Source organism: Bos grunniens, chromosome 14 (assembly GCF_055505025.1).
Source record: "Bos grunniens cultivar Pamir isolate PY7600 chromosome 14, Bosgru_T2T1.0, whole genome shotgun sequence".
Taxonomy (NCBI): Eukaryota; Metazoa; Chordata; class Mammalia; order Artiodactyla; family Bovidae; genus Bos; species Bos grunniens.
In genome coordinates, this window is record NC_141178.1 from 34,647,254 (window position 1) to 34,658,398 (window position 11,145).

The window sequence follows — 11,145 nt, forward strand, 5'->3', positions numbered from 1 at the left end:
TTCTTAACCACTGATTCAGTGGTTAAGAATCTGCCTGTCAATGCAGGGAACACAGATTCCATCCCCGGTCTGGGAAGATCCCGCATGCCATGGGGCAATTAAGCTTGCATGCCACAACTACTGAGCCCATGCTCTAGAGTCTGTGCTCCACAATGAGAGAACCCACTGCAATGAGAAGTCCACAAACCCCAACAAAGACCCAACACAGCCTAAAAAATGAAAAAAAAAAAATTGTTTAAAAGTAAATATCTTTTAAGAAAATACAAAAAATCAAGGAACCATCAACGTTGCATTCCTTCTGGAAGCTTCAAAAGAGAACCTGCCTCCTTAACTTTATCTGCATTCCTGGCCCCTCTGCACATCTTTCCAGCATCTTACTTTGGTCATCATATCTCCTACAGCTTACTCTGACTTTTTTGCTTCCCTTTATAAAAATCCTTGTAATGATCTTGAATCCACTGAAAAAAAAAACAAAAAACAAAAATAACAGCCTCAAGATAACCTCCCCATCTCAAATCTTTAATCACGTTTGCAGAGTCTGTTCCACCAGCTAAGGCAGCACAGTCCCAGGTTCTGGGGAACGGGGTGTGGACATAATTGTGAGGCAATTATTCAGTCTTTTGCAACCCTCATGACTCCTGTTCTTAAATTCTCTGCTTAGACACTACTTACTTTTGAGAGTTTCTTGGCCAATCCATCAAATAGACATACTACCTGTACCTATGGCACTCCCTATCTTCTTTACCCTAATTGACTTTTCCCCTTTATTTATCCCCAGCTGAAATACTATGTCTTTACTCATTTATTATTTATTGTTCCCCATCCCCACCATCACCACTAAAATATAAGCTGCACGAAGGCAGGAACCTTGCTGACCCTGATGTCACCAGAGCCTAGAACAGTGCCTGGTACTTAATATGTCAAATAAATGAAAGACAGTAACCTACAGAAGAGATAACATTGATAATGAGAAGTCAGCCAGACAAAGGGGTAGTAAAGAGAAGCCAGGGGTAAGAAAACATGAACAAGGCAAGACGCTCGGTTAACTCCAGAATCATTACTCTGAAGTGGACACTGTTGTGCTCAGTCGCTCAGTCATGTCTGACTCTTCGCCACCCCACAGACTGTAGCCCATCAGATTCCTCTGTCCATGGACCATATGGATTCTCCAGGGGAGAATACTGGAGTGGGTTGCCACTTCCCACCCCAGGGGATCTCCCTGACCCAGGGATAGAACCAGGGTCTCTTGCATCTCTTCCATTGGCAGGCGGATTCTTTACAACTAGCACCACCTGGGAAGCTGGACACTGATGGCTACCCAACTAATAATCCATTCTTCCATTTCCCTTCAAATGGGACCCCAGTTTTGAGCATAACCCACTACTCAGGTACACACGTCCCATACACACTGACGTGATGCTTGGTTCTTTGTCACACAGCCCCTGGCCCCAGGGAGCTGCATTTCCCAGGTTCCACATCAGCCATTGACTTGACCCATGGAGGTGCTGGTAGGAGATAGGAAGTGTAATGGATTAAATTATGTCCCTTCAAAATTTGTATGTTAAAGCCCTTACTCCCAGACTGGCTGTATTTAGAGGTGGGGCCTTTCAGGAGGTAATGACGGTAAAATGAAATCAAAAGGGTAGGGGCCCTAATTTGATAGGACTGGGGTCCTTATAAGAAAGGAAGAGACACCAGATGCAAGCCCTCTCTCTGCACACACAGAGGAAAGACCACGTGAAGACACTGCAAGAAGGCAGCAGTTGGCAAGCCAGAAAGAGAGGCCTCACTAGGAACTAATCTTGACAGCACCTTGATCTTGGACTTTTAGCCTCTAGGACCATGAAAATAAATGTCTGTGGTTTAAGCCACCCAGGCTGTGGCATTTCCATTATGGCAACCTGATCTGACTAAGACAGGAGGGAAAGACAAAGAAAAAGCCAGGGCATTTCTCTCCCTCCTTCCCTGACCCAGGCAGCTTTGTATCATCAATGGTTCCAACTGGACAGGCCCACATGGCCCCTGCATCTGCCAGGTGACCGAGGTCCCATCTGTGGTCCCTACACCTATGACTCTCTGCTAACCTCTGGGTGGCCACATCATCAGTGTTGACTTCTCAACTCTTCTTTACCTGTCTGATCAGTTCCCTGCATTGAGTTCCCTCTGTTTAAGAATGCACAAGGTTCCTTATCTCCCTGGTGGGACCTTGCTTGGCATCTCTTACGGCATAGAAGGAAGCAGCCCAGAGAGTGTTAGAGGGCACGTGGGGGCTAGTTCACCCCTTGACCATCAAATTGCAGGGGGCAGTGTCAGAGCTCAAGGTGGGACGTGTCCAGGGAGCAGTGGGAGCCAACACAGAATCATTTGCAGGAAGAGGAGGGCCATTTTCAGGGCTCCATTTTAGAAAGATCACGTTACAAAAGCCATCTACTCCAGCACCTGGAGAATTATTCTCTGGGGCTTACATGTTTCACATGGTTTCTCTAACACTGCATAGACACTACCTAAGATTTCTCTTCCAAAAGGAATGACAGTGGGAAGGAGAAAAGAGACAACGTATTGTTCAGAAGGTGAGAGCTGGCCCTCCCACTGGCTCTGGACTAGGCATCTGACTCGTAAATTGTGTCTAACTCCTAAATCTTTCCTGAACCACAGCTGACACAGTAGGGCATGCTATGGAAACTCTTGTGTCCCCATATACACCCTTCTTTGCTTTGCAAACCCCAAATCCTCGTGCTTAAAAGCCAAGAACAGTAGGGGTTGACACATGCAAGTCAGAAACTCCCTAGTCAGCAGTTTGAATACAGGATTTATCGATTCCAAGTAAGGGGGTCATATGGGTGATATAGCACATACCAGCTGGTAGCTGTAACTCAAGGGCCAACATCTTGATCTGAATCATCAATCATACGAAGCAAGCAGAGGCCTAGTTGTTCTCTGTCATCCTTCAGCAAAAGTTCTCCAGCTTTTCTCCCTCTCTTCCTTCAACTCTTTCTTCCTTACTCTTTTTGTTTGTTTGTTTGTTTGTTTTTGAATATTCTTGGAAACACTTCTCTGCCAATCACTGTCAGCAGCTACTCAGGCCTGGAGAAAGCAACATCAGATGCACAATGAGATGTACCGACTTGGAGATGAGCCACGGGGAGTGCGTGGGAGGGGGTCCTCCTTGGGAGAAAGAGCAGATAAAACACTAGATGCTTATCCAGCCCCCAAACACATTCTAATCTAGTAAGACTCATTCTTCAGGTGCGTGGACAGGCAAACACCAGAATTGAACGCTTCATCAGGCAGAACTGATTTCTTGTAATATTAGAAATGTTATTTTCCTCCAAGAGAAAGCTGCTGAGATTGCTACGCATTGCTAATATATTTGAGGCAGAAGAGGACAAGACAACAGCCTCCAACAGGGCACGGGAACTAAATGGAAACAGACAGTGTCGGAGCTCAAGGTGGGGCCTCCTGTCCCCAGAGGCCAGGAATCATCCGAGAAGCTCTAATGACAGATGTCCTTGATTATCAAGGTCAGAGGGTCCAGCTGGGGTGAATAGGTGAAGGGAAACAGGTTTCAAGGACACTGGCTTATTTTAGAAATCAGCTAAGCTTTGTAGAGTTTAAGAAAAGCCATGGATTTCAGGAAGAGGTTCAAAGGAAATTTGGAAAATCTCCTGGTCCCTCTCACTCAACACTGATCTCACAAATCTGTTTGTCAGAGCACAAGAGGCATCCTCCACTGTCTACACAGGGTCACTCGCATACCAAGGACTCAGCAGGGCCCGTGGCTGGGAGGCAGCAGGCTTGGGTGGATAAGACATCATTGGTCTAATGCTGGGACTCCTGCTGTCAGTTTCCATATTAGAGTGTCACAGAGTGTCCCTGAGACACACTCACAGGACTAACTTCATAACCTGTTTTGGTATTTCATTATTTTTAATACAGGAGAGGTGACTGGGACCTCTCTGAATACTGAGAGGCCCTTGATATCAAGGACTTGATACAATCTCATCAATAGGACCTGCAAGTCCCAATGCTCCCCCTAAGGAGCAGACAGACCAAGGCTTCTCTGATACTTTATATATTGGGTTGGGCTTCCCTGGTGCCTCAGCTGGTAAAGAATCCACCTGCAATGTGGGAGACTTAGGTTCGATCCCCGGGTTGGGAAGATCCCCTGGAGAAGGGAAAGGCTACCCACTCCAGTATTCTGGCCTGAAGAATTCCATGGACTACAGTCCATGGAATTGCAAAAAGCCGGACACGACTGAGCGACTTTCACTTCACTTTATATTGGGTTGGCCAAATGTTCATTCAGATTTTTCTAGACTATCTATGGAAAACTTGAATTTTTTAGCCAATTCGTTTCAGTTGGGTCTCCTTAGAATGTATGCTTGGGATAGGAGTGGGGGTCTTTTTCCTGAAAAAAAGAATAGAAACATTCATTCCCAAAGGACAGAACATGAGGAATGAACAGGAATAATTCTTTTTTAAACCCCTAGAATTTCTATGACTTTGTCAGGCATTTCCACCACCCTTCTCCCTCTCTGGAAGGTCCATAGCCCCAGACTCTCACTCTCTCTCAAATACTCTTCTAGCCCTTCTTTCCGTGACAACTACTGCTGGTCTTTCCAGCCTGAGCCCCAGGAAATCCATCAGTGAGCCTTCCTGACTTTCACAGCAACAGGCTCTTGCAATGTCGCCCTTCGACCTACTATCCTTCTCCTCCACGGCTCTCATCACAACTGCAAGTCACCGATTGCTTTTGTGACTATGCTTAACGCCTGTCTCCCCCTCCAGACTGTCAACCCCAGGAAGGCAGTGACGGCCCCTCAGGTCTCCTGCTGCAGAAAAGGTGAGTGACCGCAGGCCCCAGCAGCCACGCTCATCTGCATCCACCATGGCGTTAGGACAAGACCTTCTTCCTTCCCGTGGGCCGTTTCCAGCCACTGACCAAGGTCAGCTCGGAATGCAGGCCATTCCTGCCAGGTGTGGGACTTCTCCAACAGGCAACTTCAAGGGTTCCCTGTTCACTTGGCCAAAACTTTCTCAGAAACGGGCTGCAGTCTAAGACTCTTGCTACCCAGACTCCTTCCTTCTCTCTCTCCTTCATACGCTCATAGGAAGGCTCTCCCCACCCTTTTTTCTCTCTTTTCCTCCCCTTCTCTGTCCTCTCTCTTCCTAAGGACCCGGAGGACTCACACTAACACCGGCAGTAATGTCTGCTTTTTCCCCAAGGCCTGAAACAAGGTCTGGTGTACAACAGGCGCTCAATTAATATGTGTAAAATGAATATGTGCTCTCAGACAAGGAGAAGATCAGCCAAAAGAGTGTGGATGAATCAGCATGGATTGAACTCATTCTCTGGGAAAACAACACCAGGAATACGCCCTAAAGAATTGATACTAGAGCCCCATTATTCCTCAGAGCCGTTCATCACGAGCCATGCAAGCTCCAATCATCAAGCTTTCCTCAGAGCCTTTGTATTGAGAATGACCGTATCAATGGCTAGAGGAAAAAAGCTGTTCTTAATACTGCATCAGCACCAACATAACTACATTTCACTGAGCATCTCATGTGTGTTAGGCATTGACCACACAATTTATAAGCATAGATTTACTGAATTCTCACGATAGTGGTACTTTACTCCCATTTTACAGATAAGAAAACTGAGGCTTAGTAAATCAGGATATGGTTTAAAAAAAAAGTCAAAAACTATTTTTGGCTTAAAATTATTGTATGTAAATACAAGTCCTATTCCTGACACCCCATGCCTTCTTCTAGCTTTCAAAGGAGCTGATAAAACTCAGTGTCAGGTGCTGAGTCTGACTTGTGCATCTGAGTTGCTACTTAGCTTGGACCTCGCATCAACCAGGAATACCCACGACTTACTTGATGAAGTTGGGCTTCAGGGACCCAAGGTCGTAGAAACAGACATGCTCTTACACAGATACTCCAGTTCTTACCAGTTTCAGGAAAACTAACTCAGTTGTCTTTCCCACAGTACAAAACCCACTTGCTAACCTTTCCTGTCCCTGATGAAAGCTGGCATCAGCCCTTTCTAAGATGAGGCATTTTATTATTTTTAGTCTTCACATTATCTCTGTGACTGCATTCAGAATCCCCTTACTCTGAGCTTATTGTTTTAGCCAGGCAACTAGGAAAGAGTCTATTTTTATTTCAGCCTTCCTTTTCTTTTAAAACTTATAAATGTGAAAATCTCTCTATCTCCTGACAATTTTTAGACTGACTAGTTATTACAAGTGACCAAGAAAATTTGGTTGAGCTTCCCTTTCAGCAAATATCGAGATGGGCAAGTTACAAAACCAACAGATTCCCTTTTTTTTAATTTCCCCCAAAACAAAACTAAACCATAATATTAAAAAGTGTATTCAAACAAAATCTAACACTCCCACTTCTCAAACTCCACTGTGGATACTCCTGGAAATCCCGCTGTGCCCACCCAGTTGGTTCCCACTCCTTAGTAAAACTGCCAGTGACAAGTGATATCACAGCCCTCCAGACGGGAATTCCCAGTTGACATTAGTGGTAAAGAACCTGCCTGCCAGTGCAGGAGACAAGAGATGCAGGTTCCATCTCTGGGTTGGGAAGATCCCTTGCAGTAGGAAATGGCAACCTACTCCAGTATTCTTGCCTGGAAAATCCCATGGACAGAGGAGCCTGGCGGGCTTCAGTCCATGGGGGTGCAAAGAGCTGGACACGACTGAAGTGCCTTAGCACCCACACGCGCTAGTGGGAATCCATTTGGTTCCAGGCTTATTTTGCCCCTGCGAGACAACCTCAATACGAGCCACTCAAGAGATGGAAGAAACCAGCTCACGAAAGAAAGAAGAGAGACCCTGTTCCCACATTGTTCCGCTGGTCTTTGACAGACTGCAGCCTTCCAACTCAGAGCTCTGAGGCTGCCAGACTTCTTTCGCCCTGAAGCCACATCTGGTTTCCTGATTCAAGTCTCTCCTTTGTCAGAACGGGTTTCTCTCCCAGCAGGGTCTCAGGTCCTTCTAATGCTTCTTAAGCCTAATTGGAGTCGGGGGTCTGAGACGTCTCAGCCGCGGTGGAGAGTCAGGTAGTCCCAGGGAGGGAGACCTTGGTCCCATTCCTAGGATTCGCCAGTTGTGTTGGCCAGAATCCTATGACCAGTGAGGTGAGCCAATCCCATAACCAGTTTCAGTACCTCAGTTTCCCCACTCATAAAATGCAGCTCTGGGACTTGGGAGTCTTAATGAGCATTGGCCCTTCCTGGATAAATTAACCAGGTGCCGGAAACATCTGTGGCTGAAAGCGGAGTCTGCTGTATAAACAGAATATAGTATTCTTATACACAGAACTGGAGCTAAAGCTCAAATACCAACTAAGCCTGACTTCATCCTTAGTCCTATTTAGTGAGCCTCTTGGGAAAAGTCAATCTCTTCTCCTCTGGACTAGGTTATATTTGAAGAACTCACCTTCTCATTTAGCTCACTCTCTTAGACTCAGGACAAAGGGTTTTCTGTAAAAAATAGAGGAACCAGTCATACTTAGTGCACCACTCTCCATTTAAATCATATAACGTCATATAACGATATTCCAGAAATAGATACCCCCAGGAGAATGTGTGTTCCATAAGGACATGGACAATATCTGTCTTATTCACCATGAAATCTGCAGAGTATTGATTCACAGAGGATACAAAAAAGGACTATTTGAACAAATAAATGCATAGATAATAGCCCTAGAAAACGAATACTATGTATGTTTGCATAGGAATTGGACTGGGCTTCCCAGGTGGTGCTAGTGGTAAAGAACTCACCTGACAATGCAGGAGACATAAGAGACGTGGGTTCGATTCCTGTGTTGGGAAGATCCCCTGGAAAGGGAAATGGCAACCCACTTCAGTATTCTTGCCTGAAGAATTCCATGGACAGAGGAACCTGATGGGCTACACTCCATGGGGTCACAAAGAGTTGGACAAGACTGAGAAACTAACACTTTCACTTTTATAGCTTCTCCTTCCACGCTGTCTTCAGTTTATGACTTGTTAGGGCAGAAAATACTTGATAAACCAGTGAAGGCTCAACAAAGTCAACTAGACACAGCCAGTGGCAGATCAGGTCTCCAAATACCCAATTCAGTCTTCTTGCCTTTACAACTCATTGCTTTCCTTTGTCTAAAGTAATGGTCAGAAAACTATAGCCCTGGAGCCAAATCCAGGCCATTGCCTGATTTTTTTGTAAATAAAGTTTTATTGGGGCACAGCCACACCCATTTCTTTACATATGGTCTAAGGCTGTTTTCCCACTACAGAGACCACATGGCCCACAAAGCCTAAAATATCTGCTATCTAGCCCTTTACAGACAAAAATTTGCTGACCTCTGCTCTCTAATGACCTTTGCCTGGAAGTCCATCAGTCCTCAAGGCACTAGTAGACAGCTGCTGCTAGACAGCATATTAAAAAGCAGAGACATCACTTTGCCAATCAAAGTCTGGATAGTCAAAGCTATGGTTTTTCCAGTAGTCATGTATGGGTGTGAGAGCTGGACTATAAAGAAGGCTGAGTGCCAAAGAATTGATGCTTTTAAACTGTGGCGCTGGAGAAGATTCTTGAGAACCCCTCGGACAGCAAGGAGATCAAATCAGTCAATCCTGAAGGAAATCAACCCTGAATATTCAGTGGACGGACTGATGCTGAAGCTGAAGTTCCAATACTTTGGTCACCTGATGCGAAGAACTGACTCATTGGAAAAGACCCTGATGCTGGGGAAAATTGAAGGCAGAAGAAGAGGGCAACAGAGGATGAGATGGTTGGATGGCATCACCAATTCAACAGACATGATTTGAGCAAACGCCAGGAGATGGTGAAGAACAGGGAAGTCTGTCGTGCTGCAGTCCATGGGGTCAGAGTTGGACACAACTGAGCGGCTGATCAACATGGAGTTACTGGTAGAGACAAGGCCTCTGGGGTCACATGATTCCAGTCACAGCCCACACAGTCAATCCACCCTTCAGGATTGCTTGCTCCCAGGAGTGCAAGAAGCTTTACCCACGTTGATTTAAAACAAACAGACGACCAGTTATTTGTCCAGCAAAAATAGGTTTATTTGGGATCAACAAAGAATTGCAATTCTGCAACCATAGAAAGCTGTACGCAAGTCTCCACAGAACAAGGAGAAAAGTCTTTTACAGAGGGGGAAAGGAAGTTGGAAGGGCTGTAGTGAACAGAGCCACTGGAGCAAGTTAAAGTTCAAAGTATAGTGGCTTTTCACTGGCTGAGTTTTGACAGTCTTATTGGCTGAACTCTTGCCAGGCAAGAAGAGGAAGTCCCTCTTCTTCCTGTTGCTCTATGAGAAGGCTTGACCATGGTCCTTGGATGTGACAGCCCCTCTTCTGACCTCCTGACTCTAACTGAGGGTTCTATTTATTTATTTTTACACATTATCTTATTTAATTCTCCCAACTGCTATGAGGTATGCATGCGTGCATGCTAAGTCACTTCAGTCATGTCCAACTCTGTGTGACCCTGTGGACTGTATGTAGCCCACCAGGCTCCTCTGTCCACGGGATTCTCCAGACAAGAATACTGGGGTGGGTTGCCAGGACCTCTTCCAGAGGACCTTCCCAACCCTGGGACTGAACTTGTGTCTCTTCTGTCTCCTGCACTGGCAGGCAGGTTCTTTACCACTGGCGCCATATGCATAGTTATATAAAGACGTGTGATGCTAATACCACTGGACTGAGCACAATGAAACTGCTCATTTTTTGTAGGTCAAATGTTGGCAATTTCACGTAGGTCCATCAAGCTAATACTCTCCATTTTAAAAATGAGAACACAGGCACAGTGGGCCCACTGGCACTCAGGTAAGTGTTCAGATACTCACCAGCTCTTTGGCTAGGGCAGCCACTGGCTATACTTCTTCTTAAAACTACACTCTGTGTACCAAAGGCTGTGCTAATACTGAAGTAAAGAATTAGTCTAAGGCTGCTTAAGCAAAGCTTTTTCAGATTTATTTGACCAGAAAAGCTCTGGGATCTTACCCCTTTCCCCCTGCCACCAAGTAGCACCTATAAACATCCTACAAAACTAGTCTTGCTTGGCAAAACACATTTTAGGAAACACCTCCACTCCTTCCATCCTCATCAAACACCTCACAGGCGTTGCCCTCCTCAGTCTTCTGGCTGTAGCTACCTCCTGCCTCTCCAGAATGCCCACACAACTGCTCCGGGCATGCCCAATTTAAGACACACTGTACCTTGCTCCACAGGCAAATGGAACTTCATTTTCACTAAAATAATCTGAATAGTTCTTGCTGTTGCTGCTAATTCCATTTGCAGAACAGTGAAGCTCCATCCTTGGGTGACGTTGGATGTTCATTTAATACACTTTCATCATCCCATACCTCCTATTTGTAATGCAAATAAACTGCATCTTCCATTAAAACTGCTTGCTCTCCCTCTAAACCCAAATTCTTTATAGGATTTATGTGCCGAATCAGTTGCAGGCTTTTTTCCAAAGGCAGAATCCAAAATCTGAGGCTGCCTTTTAGTCCAGGTCAATCAAACAATGTGGTATTGTATATATGCTCAGTGGAGTTTTTCTTTCTGCTTTTTAAAAGAAAATAATGGATAGTATAAAGTTTACAGTCAGGGCCTCATTTATTACAAATTTTCTTCAGGAATAATATAAGTCCATAATTATGACATGCGTTCCTCCCCTGCCCCCTCTTAAAATATTAATTTGGTGAGGAGGTTAGAAATCTATCATAACCAATGACAGGCATCAGGGCACAAAAATAGCAAGGCTCGAGTGTAATATTTTATTGCCATGTTTTGAAACAACTGGTTAGGCAGATGCCACTGTTATCTTCCAGTTACTTCTCATTTTTCCCGAGTTTTAAATGCAAGCTGTGACAAATTAAATTCCTATATGCTTTTCTAAAAAAAAAAAGACAATTTCAGAAAACACTGCAAAAAAAAAAAAAAGTTGAAATAGAGAGGAAGAAAGGGATATTGGCAGCAAGCAAGATGAGAAATCTACTTTCAAGGTCTCCGATGAGTTGCTTCAATGGCCCCAAGGCATGTAGATACGCCTTCCCCACGCTGGCCATGCAGTCTCCATCCAGAAAAGACTCTTTGCACCCTACAATTGGCAGTTGCTAAAA

General features: G+C 45.1%; 1 long non-coding RNA gene across 2 annotated transcripts in view; it reads right to left on the reverse strand.

Moving 5' to 3' along the window:
• LOC147359257 (uncharacterized) overlaps window positions 1-7,858 on the reverse strand; it is a 59,984-nt gene extending 52,126 nt beyond the window's left edge. For both annotated transcript variants that reach the window (XR_015140647.1, XR_015140648.1), the window contains exons 1-2: window positions 7,799-7,858; window positions 7,455-7,498 (exon numbers count right to left, since the gene is read on the reverse strand). This is a non-coding gene — a long non-coding RNA (uncharacterized LOC147359257). The remainder of the gene's footprint in view (window positions 1-7,454; window positions 7,499-7,798) is intronic.
• Window positions 7,859-11,145: the final 3,287 nt, after the last annotated feature.